A 22,679-nucleotide genomic window follows, 5' to 3' on the forward strand; every position below is an offset into this window, starting at 1 on the left:
AGCCTTCCCCTGATTGACAGGTCCAAAATTCACAAAAAGTTGTGACGTCTTCCGAAAACACTTCGTGCGGTCCAAGTAGAACTTCAGCGCTCTAGCCACATCCAGCGAGTGCAAAGTCCTTTCAGCCGGCGACAAAGGCGACGGGAAGAAAACAGGCAACACCAAGGGTTCGTTGAGGTGGAAGTCCAACGGCACCTTGGGCATGAAGGAGGGGTGCGTCCTGAGCACTACCCTCGTGTCGTGAAAAGTCAATTACGGGGGCTTGCAGGAAAGGGCCTGGTTCTCTCCCACCTGTCGTGCGGAGGTGATGGCCACAAGAAACGCTGTTTTCCACGACAAGGACTTCAACAGAGCCGAGTGCAGAGGCTCGAACGGAGGTCTCACGAGCTTGGTCAGCACCACGTTGAGCTCCCACGCCGGGGCCGGAGCCTTCACCGGCGGGAACGATCTGAACAGTCCCTTCATGAATTCTTTCACCAGACGATGAGACCACAAAGACGTCCTTCCCGTGGTTCTGATGTATCGGGAGATCGCAGCAAGATGAATCTTGACGGACGCGTGCGCCAGTCCAGCCTTGGCCAGCGTCAGTAGGTACGGCAGTACTTGGGGAGCCGTAATCCGTAGAGGGTTAATCTTCTGTGCGTGGCACCAGACAGAGAACCTCTTCCATTTGTGTCCATAGCATTTAAGAGTTGAGGACTCCCTGGCCTTTGCAAGAACCTCTCTGCAGTCGGCCGGCATGTCGTATCCTCCAAACTCTAAGGCTGCAGGAGCCAGGCCTGCAAGTTCAGCAACTTCGGGTCGTGATGGAGGATGGCGCCTCCTTCCCTGGAGAGAAGATCCGCGTCCACTGACAGCTTGATTGACGGGGACGCTGACAAGTCCAGAAGGTCCGGGAACCATATCTGCCTCGGCCACGCAGGTGCAACGAGGATCATCCTGCACCGTGACCTCTTGAGCTGGTTGATGAGCCGGATCAGCAACGGCAAAGGAGGGAACGCGTATAGAAACAGGCCCTCCCAGGGGAACGAGAAAGCATCGCCCATGCTCCTTGGCTGGGGAAACCTGCTGGCGAACCTCCGGCACTTGGAGTTTGTCGCCGTCGCGAACAGATCGATCAGGGGTGTGCCCCACCGTCGGAAGAGGCGGTCCACTAGATCCTGTCGTAGTTCCCTCTCGTGGCACGAGCGCAGCTCTCTGCTGAGCGAGTCGGCGATGGTGTTTTTTATTCCTGCCAGATGAAACGGCACCAGAAACATCCCTTGGGCGACGGCCCAATGCCACAGATCCTGCGCCTCCTTGGACAGGGCTGGGGATCTGGTACCGCCCTGCTTCCTCATGTAGAACATGGTGGTGGTGTTGTCGGTGAAGATCCTCATCACCTTGCCCTTGAGGGACCGAAGAAAGGACCTGAGGGCCCAAAACACTGCACGGAGCTCCAGGACGTTGATATGGAGGGACTTCTCCGTCGTAAGCCAAAGGCCTCTCGCGTGCAGATTTTCGGTGTGCGCTCCCCACCCTTCCAGGGAGGCATCCATGGTCACTGTCTTCTGGTGGCCGGGGGTCTGGAAGTCCATGCCCGCCGTCAGATGCGCACGGGTGCCCCACCACCGGATCGCTCGTCGGAAACTCTCGTCGAGTGTGATCCTCTCCTCGAAGCTGCCCATCGTCTGGACCCAGCGCCCGTCCAGGAACTCCTGCAACGGGCGCATCCGGAGCCTGCACAGGCGGATGAGATAAATGCAAGAAGACATCATTCCGAGGAGGGACTTGATGGACCTCACCCTGGCCGCGTCCGCAACCAGCATCCGCTGCACCTTGCCCAAGATGGCCCTCGTCCTTTCCTCCGACGGAGAGGCCAGAAGCGACACTGTGTCGAGCTTCGCTCCCAGAAACAGTGCGTCTTGCACGGGCACCAGGTGGGACTTGGCGTAGTTTATGGAGAATCCCAGGCCCGTGAGTAGTTGCCGTGTGCTCCACGCCGAGCTCCTTCGTCTTCGCTCGGATGAGTCAGTCGTCCAGGTAGGGGTAGATGTGGATCCCCTGTAGGCGCAGCCAACGGTGCGAGGCACTTGGTGAACACCCTGGGTGCCGACCTCAATCCGAAGGGAAGGGCTCTGAACTGGTAGTGACGCCCTTAGACCACGAATCTGAGAAACTTTCGGTGTCCCTTTAGGATGGGGATATGGAAGTAGGCATCCTCCAAATCCAATGACGACAGGAAATCGCCCTCCTCCAGTTGACCCAGGACGTGTTGGAGGGTGACCATCCTGAACTTCTGTGCCTTGATGAATTTGTTCAGTCGTCGTAGGTCCAGGATGGGACGCCATCCTCCCGTCTTCTTCTTCACGAGGAAGTATCTTGAGTAAACTCGGGAGCCCAGAAGCCTCTTTGGGACGAGCTCGATGGCGCCCTTCCCGAGCAACGCCCTTAACTCCAAGAGAAGTTGAGGGACGTGATGTTCCTTCCTGGCCACAGGGGAGACGCGCGGGCACCTCTTTAGAAACTCGAGCGCGTGACCCTGAGCCAGGGCGTCCAGCACCCAACGGTCGGTGGAGATGGACTCCCACACTCTGACGAAGCTCGCCAGCCAGCCTCACACCGGGGTGCTTCGGTGGGGGCCCGACCCCATGGCCGGTTCAGTCCTGCTTCGACGCAGCTTTGCCGCCTTGTCCTCCTTGGCGACGATGGTGGGGTCCGCCCGACTTGCCTCGTCCCCTGTAGGCTTCCTGTGACGACGAACGGGCCGCTTGACGATAGGTGGAAATTGGAACCTTTGGAGGCACCCCGTTTGCCTCCGCCGCTCCGAAAGGGCGGCCGTCGTTGCTGGAGAACACTAAGAGCCCGGGCCGTCTCCGTGTCCGCCTTGATGGCTTGTAGGGAATCGTCCACTGTTTTCCCAAACAGGTTGCTCCCGTCGAAAGGCATGTCCAAGACTCTGGTCTGCACGTCCTGACGGAAGTCAGTAGCCTTGAGCCATCCACGCCGCCTAAGGCACACGCCGTTGCCCAACTGGCGAAATCCAGTGTCCGTGATGTCCGTCGCTATCGTAATGGCGTGGTCCGACGCCACTTCTCCTTCCTGCAAGATCTCTAGGACCTCCGCCCTCTTATCGTCTGGTAGGAAGTCCAGCAGGGGGGCGAGTTTGTACCACAACTCCCTGTCGTAGCGGGCTACGATAGCCAAGGCGTGGGCAGCCTTAATCGTCGTCGCTGCCGATGAGATGACTCTGCGTCCCATCGTGTCCAATTTCTTTCCCTCGCCGTCCGGCGGGGAGGTTGATGTAGAGGCCGCGCGCCCCCCCCTCCCCTCTCTCTTCCTGGCCGCCGCAGAGAGGACCGAGTCCGGGGTCGGCTGTGCCCGAAGGCACAAGGGGGCCGCGTCCGGGACCCGGTACTTCTTCTCGTAACGATCCCTTCTAGCCAGCGTTGTGGATGGGTTCTTGAGGAGGGCGAGACCCTCATCCCAGATATCGTCCAGTAGAGGTACAGCGAGGACCGTATTCCGCTTGGTCTCGCACTGTTGATAAAAGGAAACCTTCCTTCTTCTCTTCCGGGCAGAGCTGGAAAAGCTCGGATGCCCTGGCGATCATGGCGTGAAACGATCCAATCTCGTCGGGCGGGGAAGCCCGGGTGGGAGGTGACGACGGGAGATTTTCGTCGTAAACCTAGTCGTCAGTACCCGTCGCAGCGGTGTCAGTCCCCGTATCATCCCCACGTGTAGTGGACGGGGAGGAGGGCTGAGCAGGGCGCGAAGGTTGAAAAGGAGGTGGAGGATGAATCCTTCTTCTCTTAAGAGGAGGGCTCCCAGAAGGGCCTGGCTCTGGGTCCCCCGTCGGGAGCGGTTCCTCCGTTGGTGGTAACGGCAGTCTCGTCCTCATCTCCGAGCATAAAGACTGTATAGCCAACAAAATGGCCGCCGAGTTGTCTTGCGGCACTGGTTGAGGGGGTTCCGACGGGCGATCAGGAGCCCCGTCGGCACCCTCGACGTTCTAGTCGTCTCCCACGTCGGGGTCCCTCCCGACAGGATGGTCTTCTTCCATGCCAGCGCCGTGGCCTAAGACTTCGATCAGCTCCTCCTCAGAGGTTGAGGCCGAATCCACGACGACCTCCTGCCCCCCCTTTTTCTTCTCCGTCGGAGGTTTCACGGGGGTCCTGTTGATGGGCATGAAAGAGGACTCCCTCCGTGGTGGCAGGGAGATTCTGGGCCCCGAGGTTGCCACCACTGGTGTAGCCTCCACAGGCTGAGCCAGGGCCGCCGCGACTGTCTCGATAGAGGCCTTGGCCGGATGGATCAAGGCTTTCACCACCTTAGGTGCGCTCACCGCCTTCTCCTTGGGGGGAGGGTCACCACCTCGCTCCCCCTCCGATGGGGCCTTCGAGCACGACCGGGGTCTCTCCAGGAGCTTCACCGGGTGCTCGGCCTTCCTCTTACCCGAGCCAGAGCGTTGGCTCGTGGTTGATGGCGCCGGGGAGGGTGCGCCCTGCCTGGCGCCCATAGAGCCCGACCGTTCGGCGCTCCCAGTGCCAGCGGACTCGCGGTGCTTGGCCTTCTGTTGGACCCCCGTCGCCGGGGAGCCCTCAAAGGTCTTAGAAGACCGCTCGGACTTCTTCTTCTTCTTCTTCTCGCCTGACGGGCTCTTCCCTTCCAGCCAGTTGGCGAGACGCTGATGGCGGTCCTTCATGGTCCGCTCCGACATATTGCCGCAAAACGCACAGTCCTTCTCCACGTGTGTCTTGTCTTCTTGCAGGCAGTAAAGGCAAAGGGAGTGTTCGTCCTCCTTAAAGACATTCTGAAGCCGGCATCCAGGGCAGACCCTGAACAGCTTTCCGGGCGTCGAGCTTCCCTTCTCCTGGGCCATGTTCGGGAAGGGCCTGAGAAACTCTGGAGTCCTCCAAAAGCGTGGCTCGACGAAAACTTCACCCTTGAGGGGCGTAGAAGAATCCAACACGGGTCCCCGTTGATCGGATAAAGAAACGCGTGGATCCCCTCTGTGGAGCTTGAGGCTCTTTTGACCGAAAAAGAGAAAATTTTCCTAAGAAAAAGCGCGAAAAAAGCACTAACGCTCGAGAGCAATAGCACGAGGATCCCAGCACTTGAACGTGCGGTAAAAATCTGAAGATGGCTGCCAGAGGCTGGGCTTAGGGAGAGGGCAGTCATTGGCTGTTGTCAGTATGACGCAGAGATCAGCGATTGGTTACTACTACGAAAGACAGATCAGAAACAAAACTGATACTGATTTTTCTTTACAAAGGATTCCCAGCCTGACGACGGGGAATATTCATGAGCATGTGAATCCATGCCAGACCCCATGCTGGAGAATATCATTGTATCCTTTCCGAAAAACCACCTGAAGGGGACTCGGTAGGTTATTCTCATTTATCCAGCTTGTCCTTTTTTTCCCTTTAAATAGTTATTTTAAAAGAACATCACAAACATATGTACAATTAAATAGAAGACATCATACCATAATCACATCAAAACAACATAACTATATACATCAGAAACACCCCCCCCCCTCCAGGAGCCACAATCCAATCAATAAAACAAATCTAATACAATAACAGAAATCTGCCCCAGATCTTATTAAATAAAGCATCTTTCTTTTCTCTCCGATACAGCACTCTCTCTATATCTGCTAGAGAATGCATCTCAGCAATCCATTCCTCAATAGTAACAGGGGTAGAGGTTTTCCAATGTCTCAAAATCAGCTTCTTCCCCACCATTGCCCCACAAAAGATCCATTTCTTCTGAGAAGTAGTCAGATCATCCAACAAATCCCCACTACCCAGCACTACGGTCTTAAAAGCCATGTGAACCTTCTCGCCAACAACATTTTCACATATCTGTTCCAATTCAAACCACAGACCTCTCACCCTTGAGCACTCCCACAACACATGCTCAAAGGTGCCCACCTCATGTAAACATGCCCAACATTCAGAGCTGTCACTCATCCCCCACTTCATCATTCTCTCAGGCGACCAATATGTCCTATTAAATATCTTAATTTGACGCAACCTGTCTGCTAGACTCAAAGAACACAACTTCACCTTCTCACAAATACTCGTCCAATCATCCTCCATAATATCTTCTCCAATTCCAATCCAATCTTAAAGCCACATTAGCCTGATAGTTCGACACAATCAACCTATAAACATAATTAACAAGGCCACATCCACTCGCTCCAGGCTCCCAACCCAGCATATCCGTATTGATTTTCTTTTCCATATCCACCACCCTCACCGCCGTCCTGATCTTCCGATAATCTGTCAGGCTAAAAGTAGGAATGTCATACTTCAACTCCATCTCCCTAGCCGTCAACCAATTCACGCCATCGAAAAGATAATCAATCCACCGCACCCCAGCCAGGTACCAATCATGCCAGAACAAACTTTTCCCCTCATGTGTAATACTTGGATTCAGCCAAATTGAAGCACTCGGATCCTTCAATGGCTTGAAACCCAAACACTCACGCAAAGCCACCCATGAGTTCCGCAAACTCCTGTTCAGTGTGCCTATCATCTTAGCTCAACGTGGCTTACTGGTCAGCACAGCCCCAGGCAACAAAGGTCCTACATGGCTAGACTCTGCACGCACCCAATGATCATGCTCCGATTTGAAAAAATCAAATATATACCGAGACATAAAAGCCATATGATACACCTTGAAATTAGGGACCCCCAGCCCACCTTTAGATAAAGGTAATTGCAATTTGCCAATTTTCAGACGCGGAGGTTTCCGATCCCACAAAAATTCCTGCATGAGTCTGTCCAACTCACGCCAAAAATGTTACTCAATGTCTAATGGGACCATACTCAGAACAAAGTTTACTCTAGGAGTCAACACCATTTTCAAAGCGTTCAAATTCCCCCAAAGGGAAAGGTTCAACAAACTCCAATTTGAAATTAGTGCATACCATGGTCATATTATTTACACTCACAAAATCAGCAACATTGGGCAAAATCCCACTCCTCCCCCCCCCCCCCCCCCCCCCAAGTACAGTAGTTTATCAGCACACCACTTAAAGCCCAACCTGGTAATAAATTGTTTGTCACACAGCGGCACCAATGGTAAAACCTCCGATTTCGCCCAATTGATCTTGTATCCAGAGCACTGGTGAAAGGCCTCGAGAATGTTCCTAAGAACCGGCACTGACTCTCCAAGGTTCCTGAGGACCAACAATAAGTCATCCGCGTATAACCAAATTTTTTGCTGCATACCCCAACAATTTACACCCTTTAAGCCCTCCTCATTTCTCAAAGTTATAGCCAAAGGTTCAATACTAAGTACGAATAACAAAGGTGACAATGGGTAACCTTGTCTCGTGCTACGTTCCAATTCAAAAGGTCTCGATCTCTGACCATTAGTTTTAACATCAGCTGTAGGCCTGGTATACAGCAGTTTAATCCAAGAACAGAACTGAATCCCAAAACCCATCTTAGCCAATACTTTAAACATGAATTGCCAATCAACTCTATCGAATGCCTTCTCCGCATCAAGTGATAGGACAGCCGAGTCTTCAGACAGCTCTGACGCTTTCGTGATAGTGCAAAGCAGTGTCCGCATGTTACTGGACGTCATCCTACCTTTAACAAAACCAGACTGATTCCGATCTATCAGTTTAGGTAAAAGATTTTCAATTCGTAGAGCTAGAATCTTAGCCAGAATCTTATTATCCACATTAATCAAACTAAACGGTCTGTAACTTGACGCCAGAGATTCATCCCTGTTTTTCTTTAAAAAGACAGAAATAGTTGCATGTCTAGTGGTGTCCGGAAGTATACCCCTAGCCTTGGAGGTCTTATACATGTCCGTCAACAGCGTCAACGCAGAATTAGGCAACCACCTATAGAATTCCACTGGCAGTCCATCTGGCCCCGGAGACCTACCAACATTCAGTTTTGATATTGCCTTCTTGACCTCATCCACAGAGATATCTCCCTCCAGTAAAGTAGCCTCCTCCCCAGAAATATCTGGAACTTGAATACCCTCCAGAAAGTCTCCATTCGCTGCATCAATATGGGTTTCATTCTTATACAATTCCTCATAAAACTGTCTGAATACATCATTTATACCTTCTGGAGTGAATGTGACCTGACCATTAGAGTCTGTAATAGACATGATCAAGCGCTCAGACTCCCTCAACCGCAATCTGTACGCTAACCAGCGATCACATTTATCCTCATGTTCAAAATGAGCGCATTTTTGATGAAAATACTTATTATCCACCCTATTAGAAATTAGCTCCTTCAACTCCCTTTTCAGCCTGTTTAACTCGGGAAGCAAGTCCACTCTCGTAGGATCCACCATCAGCACCCCTGACAGGTCCCTAATCTTCAATTCCAGTACATTCTGCGTATTGTCCCATTTTCACTTCAAACCACTCGCCAGACTAATAAACATAATTGAAACATGCACTTGAATGCTTCCCATATCATGTCAGATCCTACTTCTCCAGTACAATTCTCCTCAACAAAATAGTCAATTTCAGTTGCAATTTTGTTCATCTCCTATAGATTGTCCACCAATATAGTATTTAGTCTCCAAGATTTCGATCTACACATAGTGTAACTCCACTTCAAATCCACTGAAACATGAGCATGGTTGGTCAGCACAATATTACCTATATACTACCTTCTATAGTTCTGCAACATGTCTCCTGCCATCAAAACCATGTCAATTCTGGAATACGTAGCATGTGCACCAGAATAAAAAGTATATTCTCTCACTGAAGGATTGTCAATCCTCCAACAGTCCTTCAGATTATGTTCCTCCAGCAGATCCTGTAAAGCCCGAGATTGCATGTCCATCCTCCTGCAATGTCTGGTACTACTCCTATCCAGAGCAGAGTCAATAACTGTATTGAAGTTGCCCCTCCCCCAAGACTATGTTACTGGACTTAATGTCTTGAATCGCTTGAGCCACCTTTCTGAAAAAGGTACCATCATCGGACGATGGAGCATAAACATTACAAAAGGTCACTTCTTTGCCTTGAATATTAGTCAAAATAGCAACCATTCTTCCTTCCTTGTCACATATTTCCTTGACAACCCTGATCGGTGCATGATTCCTAATAAGAATAACCACACCCCTTGGCCGTGACTCAAAAGATGAACCATAAGCCCTCCCTAACCAACCTTTCCTCAAACCATCCAAATCACCCTTCAACAGGTGTGTCTCCTGGAGAAAATAAACATCCCCTTTTAAGTCATTCAGATAAGTCAAAACTTTCTGTTTTTTCGTGAACATTGTTCAGACCATTCACATTCCATGAAGACAACTCGCATTTGATCCCCCCCATTTCTGTATACAACTCATCCACCCCCACCCAATGTAAAGGTGAGCCCAGCAACCGACCTTCAAAATTATTTGTGGCCCCAACCGGAAACCCCTAACCCCCCCTCTATTGAAACAGATGCAAAACAACAAGAACAACTATCGGAAAAAAATTCTAAAACACATTCCAAGAAGTCCAACACACTGGACCCCTCTCCTGAATAACCTGAACTCCCTAATAAAATCCCTGTAACCCAAAAAAGGCAACCTTAAAGTTAAATCGATTAGAATTACATCAAAAAAACTCAATATCTACAGCAGTAACCTTAACGTAAATCCACAACAGTACTGCCACTACATTCCAACCCATACCAGGCCATACCACACACTTGAAGAAAGCAGGTCCCTCCCATAACCGTATCTCCAGCATAAAATTCAAGACTGCCTCCTCCACCCAAAACACCACACCCGAGAAATGACACTACATTGAGAGTCCAAAAAAATAAATGAAGCATAGAACAAACAAAAGCCCCAAGTAAACAATCTCCAGATCGAATCAACATTGTTACAGCCCCAAGCAAATAAACAATGTAAAACAACATAAGCCACCAACATTAACAAAATCAAACACCATGTACAAGGAAAACACCAAACACGTCAGGGATATAACCATCAACCACTGATGATGTCTCTGAGAAATCAAGGCATTCCAACCGAAGTGACACATAAATGCAACTAGTATCCCCCACATCACCCCAACAACACAATTGGAAGTATCAAGCAATGTCATCAAAAAACAAGAAGCACACTGCACATTAAAAGCTCCACCAGTAAGGTAACGAAATGTCATGAGCATGACCCAACCCAACTAAAGGTGACGGGCACAGACACACCAAAACATTCCATTTTTGAGGGAGAGAAAATCTAGTGAACAACTTCAAGAAGCCCATATTGTCTGAAATCCTGATGCCAGTCCCACTGCCGCGGGCAGTAAAAGAAAACAAGGCCTGCAATAACCACGTCTAGGACAGGAGCAATGATTCCACAAAACAAAAGCTGCTCAACATATAATTAGCACTCCTGAACCTTTCACAGTGTACTGCCACACTAAAGCATCCATGACAACTAGATAGCAAAAACTAGCCATTTATACAGACGTAAACACTCAAAAGGATGCCCCAACAGCACCTTCCAGCATCCTATTATCACCACATCATAGCTGTGCAGGCCTACGACCATCGGTACACAGACTGACACCCTAGGGGGGTGGAGGGGTACCTGTGCCAGCTTCCACCAATCGCCTTATTGAAAACACCTATGAGCCCCAGATCTCCAGAGCACAGGAGTAAAAAGTAATAACCCCCACAACCCCTCCAGCTACACTTAACTTAGTACATTGAGATACAAGGGATATAAAAACCTGCGGGCACACCATAGAGCACTCAACATCCACTCAGAAAACCTATAGTGAATTGAAAATTCCAGCAGTAAAAAATTCATCCTGTGAACTACAGTACATCCCGGCCCTGCCTTGAGTGAAGAAAAAAATAGTTAAAAACATCAGGATTCAAATGACCCAACTCACGGACACCCAGTACTAAAATGAAAACCAACTAGAATTCCCAAGCACCAAAACCAGAGTAAAGTCCACGTACAATCTGTAATAATAGGTGATTAGAACATTTCAACCCGCCCAGTGGTTAGCAGTTACATGGCAAATAATGGGTTCTAAAAACATATTGACCACATACACATCCTTTCGGAGCACATTTGTTCATTCCGTAACCCATTAAGCGTTGGTAAACATACAGGAAAGATGAAAGCTTCTAACCCTGCCAAAACACGAGGAAAGTTCATACTCAAGCGTTGTGGCTGGTGATGATACAGCGATTAACTATATGTTGAAAAATGAGTTCTCCAAGCATACTGAGCACATATAGAACCTTTGGGAGAGGGCTGAAACAATGCAAAATAACGTGCCGACATCCACTAACACGCACTGCCTGGCACAACAAAAGAAAGCCAGAACAATGAAACAAGGAAGCTCACAAAAAAACCAATCCATCTGGCCCAAAGTCAAAAAACCATGCATATAATGTCTCTGGCGCTCATTGTTCTTCTCACTGCCTCTTCAATAAATAATTATTCTATGTTTGTCCCATGCACACTCCCAGTCCCCTATGGTTACTGTCTGTAAAACGTTTCAGTGTGCCTCAGTGTTTTCAGAGCATAACCAATAGCATTTTGCAAAAAATCGTTCTTGCCGTCATGTTCTGGCCCTGCTGCGTTATCTGGGAGGCGTTAGAATAAAGAACCTTGCTTTGGTTGCACAGCCATGTGCTCGTCAGCTGACCTATGGCCCGGAGCATTGGGGAATGGAGCGGGTCGCGTATCATTTGATACAGAGCTGGGAGGTGCGCACTGTATATGAGGTGAGATAATGCCCTTATCTATGTTCTGCCACGAGGGTGCTCACCGCATGTGTGGCCGGCGGGTTGCTCCCCCCCCCCCCCATGTCTCCTTTCATGTTAAACTTCCATGGAGATAGCGTTTGGATTGCCCACCACTGAAGCCGTTTCTTATTTGCTTCTCCTGTTCCCGGCACCGTTTTCGCATTGCATCATTTCGCTTCAATGCCATTTGGTTGGATTTATGTGTCCCTGGGTTCCTGCAGCCTTCTTCTTTCCTCCAACGGGTCAAGAGAGGTACATCGACTTCTACTCGGTGTGAACACCCGAGGGATATCCAAGGATTTAATAAACTAGTGGCGGGAGACTGCGGGGCTAGACCCTTTGATCCCGATCGCTTTCTATCCTTGTGACAATGCCGCTTGAACAGGTGCAGCTACAAGTATATGTGACGGCTTTTATGCATTTATGGTGCGTTCAAAGTGCCTCGTGTAATATTCTGAAGGGAAGCCTGGGGTTTATCAGCTGATTGAATGCCTCTAAAGAACGCCCAGTTTCCTGAGTACGGCTATACAACTGGAGTGCCTTCTTATCCGTAATGCATCTGCATAATCTACACTGGACACTTCTGTAGGACACTTTTAACAGCTTGTACGTTTTTTTCAATATAACAGTTACAAACATGTTTTGACTACAATCATTCATCACCAACAGCCGGTAATTGTTCGGATTTAGCCTATCTCCTTTTTAAAAAATGAGAACGAGATACACCGGCTAACCGGCAGAGTACCAGAACTCAATATCTGTTCAAATAGGCCATTTAGTATTTTTGCCCAAAGGTGTGGATCAGCTTTGAATACAACATTAGGTATTCCACCGGGACCTGGTGCCCGTGAGCCAAGTTAGAAATAGTTTGATCTACACATTGATATCCCAATTCAAAGAATCAAGGTCAGAGGTTAAGCGAATACAATTACCTCCCCCCCCCCCATCTTATCAAAATATATGGGCTATATATGCTTAAACCAGGTGGTCTCCGGAATAGGGTTGATCTCAATCGGTAGCAAGCTCATCTTATATGCAATGAAGCGAGACCAGAACTTTCTGGTGTTATTAGCTGAAAGCCAACCGAATAGTAGAACCCAGTTTGTTGTATTCATCAAACTTTTGGGCCATTTCATCCAATTTCTTTTATTAGTATTCTTTATCATTATCATTTCTGCTTTATCACCAGGACTGATATTTTTATCTCGCATTATTCCAATGCAGATTTTACGATGAGAGCTCTTTTGTTTAGCAATTAATGGATCAAAAAAGAACCACATTTCTCCTGTCGTTACTAAGGGTCTTCTTTTTTTTTTTTGTTTATAGTTGAGTAATCTAGGATTCATTTTATTTTCAAGCATAGTGTCTAAGGCCCAGTTTGAGTCCTTCAAAGAGGCAAAAATATCAAAATCAGGCTGGTTTAGATAATCATTTATATCTTTAATGACCATCTCTGTACACAATAGGCGGTTACCTTGACTATTAGGCATAGCATTTGTATCATGAAACCTATTAGTATAGGTGCCATCACAGCGCAGATCACAGCTCAACAGTCCATGATCGCTCAGGGTATTAAAGTCTGTCTTAATGGGGGTGCATTTTAAGGTCAACACTTGAGAACATAAGAAATGATCAATTTGAGACTTATAGACTCCATTTGTCCAAGTAAAAATATTTGTACCCTTTACAAGATCATCAAAAAAATTAATCATAACAAGATCATGAATAGGCCAAGGCAAATTAGATACTCTTCCATTATTTATACCACTACTGAGGCTGGCTATCTTAAAATCACTGGCTACAATTATCAAACCCTCAGCCATTTTTTCATGCCATTTAATTATCATGGTCTTAATTCCCATTTGGATCAGTTTTGTGGCGCAACCCCCCGGTGGATCATAGACATTGATTACAAGTATCAAAGGGGATGCCTTAGATTGAATTCTCAAAATAGCTGCAACAACATATGAGGAATGATCATCATCTCCAAAATAACATAGTTCATACGCTAACCCGTGCACCAATTACCATGCTCCCACTGGCCCTCCCTCTAGATGACGGGAGTGCTGGTTTATGGATAATCTGGAAAAAGGTTTAGTACACCAAGTCTTGTGTAAAAGGAAGACATCAGTCCAGAGAATAGATGGACCAGGAAAGAGCAATACCCTCTAGTATTCCATGCAATCATTTTCCCAAAATCATTTGTGGTCACCAGTCGGTTTGCTCCAATGATTAATACGTTCCGGAGCACATTAGTGTCCATCACAAACATCCGTTTGTTTATTTTCCTGAAGAAAGGAATGTAAAGACGCTTTATCTGAGTGTAGCACAGCAGATCTTCTACGGTGGAGGGGGAATACTGCCATATTAGAGCATGGTTGATTTGTCCAAGGTTTTTTTTGATTTTCGACATATACTTAAAGCAAAGCCTAATTCAGTAAGCTTTGCTACATTCGCCTTGAGTAGCGGCACTGTCAAAAGCGAAGAAAATGCAATCAGGGCCCAGTTGCACATACTTCCCACTCTGGGCAGCTCAATACAAAGTATGCCCGAAGAATTTATTAGGCTCAAATTCGATAAGAGTCTCAATATATGTAATAAACGAGAACAATTTTAAAATGGACTATATTCCGAAGGGTTCTTTCAGCTAATATTACTGGCCTGTTGAACTCCGTAGGCACCTCGTTAGGCAAGTCATTTTTTACCCCTGGCTAAGCATTAGATTGCTGTTCCAATTGCTGTAATTTTTTGGGCGAACTACTTTGTCTTGGGCCAGGGGAACATTTAGTGTCAATTACTTTTTATAAATCCGGGTAAAGGCAGCAGCATGATGTTGTCAAATAAGAATGCCTTCCCACTGCATTTGAGGTTATCAGCGCTCCACATTAGTTTCCTTAGTGAGATTTTGGAGCTCTATGGCCCTTTAAGAAAGGCTTGGCGTATGTTACCATCGGCCAAGGTTTTAGTTACCAACTTTGCTTTTCTTCCCCTTGACCATTTTTAGATACTTCTATAGCCGTTGTACGAGCAAACACTGTAGCAGGGACACCTCTCTTTAGGGAATTTTACAGTAGCAAATTTTACATTTTTAGACACTTTGGTCCCCACATCTGTGCAATTTTCCTCATTTGCTGAGGAATTTCCCGGGAATCAGCATTTTCTGAAGCATGGATTTACAGGCAAGGGTCCATTAGGGCCATAGCATTCTCAGGGATGTTATAGACTAGTAACAGTTTTTTCCCCCCATTTCTTAAGGGTTGTTTCGTTTTGGTGTTAATAGGCGCCACCTTCATTTTATCTGACTTTTTTAGCCAAATTTACCCGTCTCGTCTTAATTAATGCTTGGTCCCCAGCAATAGTAGCTGTCAACAAGGCGAGCGCATCAACTTTAGAAGCCAGCGTTAAAATCATTACCAGAGAAAGATTACTTGGCTGCGCAGTTTCCTCATTTGCCAGACTTTCATCCTCACACGTGGAATTCATAATGGAAGTATAGAAGTCATTGGAGGTGGAGGACAGAGCGTAAAGTCTGGAGAGTACGACAGATTTTTGTCCAGCACATCCACACCAGCACCCTCCAAAGATAACTCCTTCTCGCCACCCAATGAGGCTCTCTGCAGGCCAACTACCATTTTTAGCAAAGAGTTATTATTGTCAATTGTATTGGATAAGGAGTGCTCTGTTCATTTCTAATAGATATTTTCCAAGAGGGTGTTGGTTTACTAATGTCAAAAAAGCTTGTAATAGGAGTCTGAGGCTTCGCAACAGGATCTCGTTTCTGCATGCGCCTGGTGCTGATAGATGCATTTACCACAATACCAGGTTTTTTTGCAGTACCATCAATCAGCCATCTTTTGGTGCTGCATGATGTTGATTTGCGCATTTCAGTGGTTGAAATGAAAACAAAGCTAGGTTTGCTGGACACAGTCTTACCTAGTGGATACTGACCACCTCCACGCCAGAACGCCAGACACTCCACCTCAGAGCACGAAAGCGCTAACGCACCGTTTTCCAGATCTTAAAGGGGTCAGGAGAGGGTTGTAGAACACAGAGTCCAGGAGCAGAAAAAGGTCGAGCAATCGATCCCCACAGAGAAAGTAATGTCGTGGCTTGTCAAAGATTCAACTCTTAGTAGTGAGCTCAGACCAATAGGGCCTGACACAAGACACTCCACCTCACTCCAAAGCACGAACTACACTGATGTAAACATTTAATGTATTATATAACAATCATTGATGTGAGTTTTAGTGTCAGTTCAGTCAATATTCTCAAATTGTATAGTTGGTAATTTAGTTTTCATCACAACAGGTGTGAGGTGTTGCATCTCGTAACACTCAGAATAAAGTAAATGAGATAGACAGCGGTGATCTAGGCTATACCCGTTTTCATTAGTTGATATATGCACTGTTAATATGCTACACCTTCAGATTACTCATTTTGGATCACAGACCCCTTTATTGGGTATGGACATTTGATGGCCTTCGGTTTACCATCCGCACACTGAAAGGCTCAATACAAGCTTGGAAAAAGCAGTTATTGCGTTTTTTCCCTTTATCATCATCAAAATGGATGTACTCCCATATCCCAACTGCTGAATTTGCATACAATGACACACTCCTCAATGCAAGACTATCCTGTTTGTGCAACATATGATATGAACCTTCGTATGTTACAAGTATCCGTACGCACATACTGTGTTTTATTTTTACATCTCGCTCCTGACACCTGTGATGCAAAGAACAAGGTGCCCTACCAGTCCTCTGAAAGTTATGGACAATGCTCAACCGGAATTTGGGGATGCCAATACCTTGGACTTCCACTGGGCCCTTGGAAAATTACAGATTGGAAGAGTTACGGGCTGAATTACCAATCTTGGGAAGAACCTGTCTATGTACATGCACCTAGCCCATTCACTTGTTACAATTGGCTTTAACTATACTACTCTCGCCCTGCCAGGGCCTGGGATCGAGGGGAGGGGAAGTGGTAAAGAGAGGTTTCGAGGTGGCATTCCCTATTGCCATTTAACTCTTCATGGGGTGCAGCTGTCCCTACAGAGACATAGAGGAGCACTTGTATAAAGACCATATCTTATACAAAGGCCATATCTTCAAATCACTAGCTTTGCTTAAGACTACACTTACCAATGGCCAAAGTACACAGTCGGCATGAACCACGCACTGGGAGAATACACAGAAGTAAAAGCCATGCTCCTCCGTGACTGTGTTTGGACTTTATGATCTGCTATCTTCAGAATCGCCTTTGCCTCTGGGCCTACCGTTTTTCTGCACCATTCCGTTTTTTCTTCATGGAGGCTGTCTGAAGCTCCTGCTCCTGGTTAGCAATATCAATTGAGACTGAAATTTATGGAAAAATAGATAATGGAGCAGCAATAGACATGTGCTGGCCACAACGTCTAGGTAGCGCTCTTCATATAGACCAAAATTAACAAACAGGGGATAATGAAAAGAAATGCGTTTGTAATATTGTCTGTTTATTAAGTAAAAGTGATAAAACATTGTATTGCAATCATTTAATAACGTTGAGGAGGGAGTGTAGTTCGGGATAGCAGCATGGCAACCACATTGGAGCGCAATATGTTGGTCTTTCGCCCTGAGCACAACATTTATGGACACGGTCCTGCCTATCTGCCACAACATACTGTACCTACCTGTTGGAGTAGGGAAAAATAGGTGGAGGCTACTCAGAATGTTGAGGGGAGGAGCGGGCAGGAGTCGTGTTTTGCACAAACTTTTTTACTGTGTTAACTGTCTGGGAGGTGAGAATTTGTGAAGAACTAGAAAGAGGAACGACGGGGTAATGACCAGGGTGCCAATCAACGGGAATTAAAGGGTATTGCATGTCCAGATATGGATACATCTAAACTGTTTTAACGTGGTGGCCCGCAACCCCAGTCGTGCCTTGCTGAATGTCTATTTGTCGCACGCTGGAAGCCCATTGTCGCCTGACACGCGGCACTAAAGAAAGCTCTGCTGTCATCTTTCGTCACCCAAGTGCTGGCTGCGATTCATCAAAAACCAACCACCATGGGGGGACAGGGTCGAAGGGGGCAGGGAAGAGCGAGAGAGGGGCGGTCACAGTTTGTGAGACCGCCTCCATGGATGTGTCAAAGTCAAGCGTGGTGACAAAAGATTGCTAGGGAAAGGGCTCTGCCCTTGAAGCACATACTCTCTCTTACCTTTCCCCGCAATGGGTGTTGGCTCCTCAACTCCTTAGTACACTCTCTCTGTCACGAGTCTGGCTCCATTGAAAGCACAGCACGCCGCCGGATACAGTTTGCTACCCAGTCAAACGTCACGAATCACTACACCGCCACTCAGAGGCGTGTTTTAGCTGTGGTGTTAAGTAATACTTGATATCCCATCCGATCCCCTATCACCTGGTCTTTGGCTGTCTTCGGCTCATCGCTGATTGGCTGCATCAAGCGTTAGCACCGCCCCCGTGAGCCTGAGCACCAGCCCCCTCTTCCGAACGATCAAAGACAAAAGCAGCAGAGCACCGACCGAGCTGCTTCCGTTGCTGTAATAGAGAAAACGCCGTTCGTTCTGAGAAAGCTTTGCATTTAAAAGCCAGGCTGCCGTTGATGTAAAGCTTTCTCTCAGAATAATCTATACCCACAACGGAACGAAGCTCGACATTTCATAAACTTTAACTTCTCATTAAAATACGAGGCTTCGACTGATGAGGCCATTAATGACGCGTTAAAGTTCATGAAATGTGCGCACTGTTGTGGTAATAGCAAGACAGTTACAGTTTATGAAATTTGTCTTAAGCCTCCCTATATTGTCCAGTCAGGGGAGTATCCAGCATATCAAGGGGGTAGGGAGGCAGCCACGATAAAACTCCCGCTACTGTCCCTTCAAATGCAGTGCACGCAATTCCAGGTTGTCTTATTCGCGCCCACAAACCGCTCACCCGTGCGTGCCCCAATCTACTTTTTTTGGTCTACAATCTACTAGTGGCATATGGCATTTTAACACAACAAAAATAAAACGGCAGAATCATTACAGATGCAGGGAACTTATCTATTAGAGACAGTGCTTTAAGTGGGCCGGGGTCGAGCCAGGCAGCCTTCAGAAAAGGCTCCCGAGCCGGCGCCCACCCCCGACTAGCCCCAGCCATGCTGACCATGCCATAGCTCTCAACCGTTTGTGTTGCAAAGGCGGGTGAAACCACCCGATTTTGTTTTTGGCGGGTGAGACGCCCATTGGATTGCATGGGCGTGCAGGAGGCTTGGCGGGTGAGTCAGCCCTTTACAAGGCGGGTGACACCCGCCAAAAGCGTGTGAGTTGAGAGCTATGCCATGCTGACACCTGAGGCAGGCAGTGGTTGTGGCTGATGGCTATTTACTGAGAAAAAAAGGAGAGCTAGGCATTCCAGCCCTCATGCTGTTTCAGAGAACAGAGCCATCAGCACTTTCATTCAAGGAGCCCATGGCAAAGCATTGCACCACATGGCTCCTTGAATGAAAATGCTGCCTGCTGGGTGGAGCTGGGGCACACTGGTGTCACACCTTTGGTGCAACCAGCCCCTTCTTTTGTTTAAAAGGAGGGGCTGGGCACATCAAATGTAATAATGCCAGTGCACCCCAGCTCTGCTTCTTTTAGCAGCCCCCACCCCTGGGGCGAGAGGGGGGGCTTTCGATAGGGGGCATGGCCTAAGCACACCTGTACCTAGGCCACGCCCCCTAACGAGAGCCCCCCTCAATTTCTAATCCCACATAAAGCACTGATTAGAGCTCTGTCCAGGCGCTCTGTGGCAAAATACATGCACATCTCCTAATTTGCATATGGATTGCACCAACAGAAATTACTTCACAGAAAGCACATTGCAAGGAGCATCATCAGTCTTTGATACTTGGAGGCACCATGGAAGTGACTTTAGAATAAGTTGTCATAAGTAAGTCAAGTGGCAAATAATTTTGTGGTGCAAAATACCTAAATTGCACTGTTATATATGGAGCAAGTTAGGCTTTAAAAAAAAAATAACAGCATGATATATTAACGCATAAGCTTTGAAGTGAATCACTTACAGAGATGCAGATAAGACACAGTCTGATTACATGATCTGCACAGGATCACAAACTTTGGTTAAATGGTGAAACTGGGATGTGGACAATTTAAACAACTGAGTACATCTTCACAGGTTTAGTTTATATAGATATTTATTAAGGTTTTCCTTTGCATTTCATGTTCTTAAATAATACTTTATTTATAGCAATGCCTTGGAAGCAAAGCACATTACATAAGAAACTACCCTATCATTATTAAATTTACACTGTACATCATTATAGAAATATGTTGCGCAATACGAGGATGGCTTTAGTTTTATTCTCCCCATTCCTGCCACATCTATGAGTTTATGAACCACCTTTGTGCATTTCACCCATTCTCCTGACTGAGGGGCTTTAACACACCACATAAGACTTCCTGCATTAGGTTCTACACATTTTTTGTCAAAATGTTATATTTAAGAAATAGCATGAACACTAGTGATACATCCTCATCATATACCGCCACAGATTCCTTACATAATTCAAGAAATGCAACCTTTCAAATACAATTTTCCATCAAAGAGGCACAAATAAAACCAACCACAAAGAGCAATACATAAGGAAAGTCGGTGGGTACAAGGTGTGTCTGTGACAGACAGCAACTGGAACATCAACAAGACGGAGCACACTGATACAACAAGCATTAGCAATGCGAACAGTTTGGGCTTTTTTGTAGACATGGCAAAGGCACTTGCCAGGCACAGTGATATTGGTATTAACTGCCCATTGATAGTTGCAGGTGCAAAATGGTGTGAGTACTGGGCATCTATGCAGCGCCTGGCAAGTTCCTAATATTAAACACAAGTCAACACTGTTGGCGTTGCCAATGCTTGTGCTTAACAGGACTTCAATTAAATAAACACAGAGTGCTTATAAATCAAGTGGCTGAATGCAGATCTTGCTTCGATATTTTTATTACACCAGTAGCGTGTTTACAGCACCAATTAAGTCTGCAAGCTGTGTGCCAAACAACATCTACAAGCTGTGTGGCCCTCCTCATATGCCGACCCCTAAAGGGTTTCTGTCAAAGAGGCTGATACCTTAAAAGTAGGTACTGGGACAAGGAAGAGGAACATGGAGGTAACATGCCTGAGAGATATGACTTCCTTAAATAAGCAATAGGGCCTCATTACGACTGTGCAGGTCCAGTAACAACGGTACCGGTAATCCTACCGGCACTGTTGTTACCAGACCGGCACAGTACGACTCTGTGGGCGAGTCCCGTCCCACCCACCAGGGTCAGACTTGGCGGGCGGAAACGGCACCAGCCCACAGAGTTTCACGGAAGCACCGTGTAATGAGGAAGCTGGAGGTCAGCTGTTGCCTGAACAAAAATCGACTTTATTGGTCAAAATAAACAACTTATCATCCTAACGGAGTCCCTTATGGAACTCAATGATTTAGTTCAGTCTTTTGAAAAACAAAAAACTCTTCCTCCTTGCTCCCCTTAGGTATGGATGGATTTGGAAGGTCTGGTGCCCAATCCTCGTACGCCCAGATGGTCTCTGGAGCTGCTCTCTCCTTGGCTGCTCGTTTGTTCTGTTAGAGAACGGTGGAACATCATCACAAAGTCTGTCATTAGTTTCCAGCTTATATGGGGGTTGGGGCACTCCTGACCAATCAGCATGCACGTCACCCCATAGTCTAAATCTAGCCCCACAAGCCCCACCCCTTCCTCTGCGGGAGAAGATTGCCATGATGTCTCTATAACCGGCATTGGGGTAACAGGTGGAAGCTTGAATGCACGGGAGCACGGAGGTTCCAATCCAGCCACGCCACGTACAACGGTGGCGAGAGGTATATTATCAACGAAATGTTCATGAAAAGGTGCTGCTACAACAGACAGCCCATCATCAGGCTCCATGGTAGGGGTCTCATGTCGTTCGTGTTCCGGCCACCCCGCATGCCTTCTGGATGAAGGCGTGAACTGAATACACCAGTAATTAATCCTCCCCTTGCCCTCCAGTCCACCGCATGTGGGGCTACCCTTCAACCCATCCAGTGTCACCTCTGTCTTTCTGCCGGGTTTTCCACCAACGGGCCGTTCTGTACTCAGCTCTTCTCTATGTATGACTCCAGTCCCTGATGGCGGCGAGCTGTGGGAGCCAGTCGGCAACCTGGCAGCCTCTCCACCTAACGTTTGTTCTTGCTTCAGCACAGAAACCTGCCCGTCCGCCTTATGAGGCGTTTCGTTGCGGTCGACCCGTGCTCCTGCCCACTCACACACTGAAACCGTTATTAATGGTGCCGGTGCTTCCGTAGTCCCCATTCCCATTGAGTCCGATGGGACTCAATGGGAATGGGGACTAACAGAGTTACCGGTGCCTGACTTCCGGCCACCGGGGTTGTAATACCCTGGTGTTACCGGGAAGTCAGGCGATGGTAATATTATTTGGGTCTGGCGGCAACGTGCTGGTTTTACCGGAAGGGTTACCACCAGACCCATAATTAGGTCCATAGTCTTGTCATTGTTAACAAGATACTGTATTATTCTTCATAAAGCATCTATGCTGCTATCACACCCCGCTGGTGTGCATAGTGTAGTTCACTCCACAAGCAGGAGAGCCCCATGGGATCAACCTCTCTGGCTGCCGCTCCGTGCTTTTCTGTGCAGCGCCCTGCAACACCCCCACACTCCATCCCGCACCACGAGCGGCGTGCCTTTGTGGCGTGGGTCAGAGCAATGCGGGAAACACAGAACGCGGCACTACAGTATGCTGTGCAGAAACATCAACACAGTAGGCATACATGTTGTGCTTCTCACCCCTTACAGCATCTGCAGGTAAGAAGCCCTCAATTCCGAACACAAGTGGGATACTGCTTTGGTGCATGGGTGCAGCAGGCACGCATTATGTTTCCCCCCAATGGCCTGGGTTTAC

General features: G+C 47.6%; 1 protein-coding gene across 1 annotated transcript in view; it reads right to left on the reverse strand.

The window, feature by feature from the left end:
• Positions 1-18,130, reverse strand: part of C1PH19orf12 (chromosome 1p C19orf12 homolog) — a 216,420-nt gene extending 198,290 nt beyond the window's left edge. Inside the window, exon 1 of the mRNA XM_069607077.1 lies at positions 17,926-18,130. The gene's annotated coding sequence lies outside the window, so the exon portion shown is untranslated. The remainder of the gene's footprint in view (positions 1-17,925) is intronic.
• Positions 18,131-22,679: the final 4,549 nt, after the last annotated feature.

Source organism: Ambystoma mexicanum, chromosome 1p, assembly GCF_040938575.1.
Source record: "Ambystoma mexicanum isolate Mex_15411 chromosome 1p, UKY_AmexF1_1, whole genome shotgun sequence".
Lineage (NCBI taxonomy): Eukaryota > Metazoa > Chordata > Amphibia > Caudata > Ambystomatidae > Ambystoma > Ambystoma mexicanum.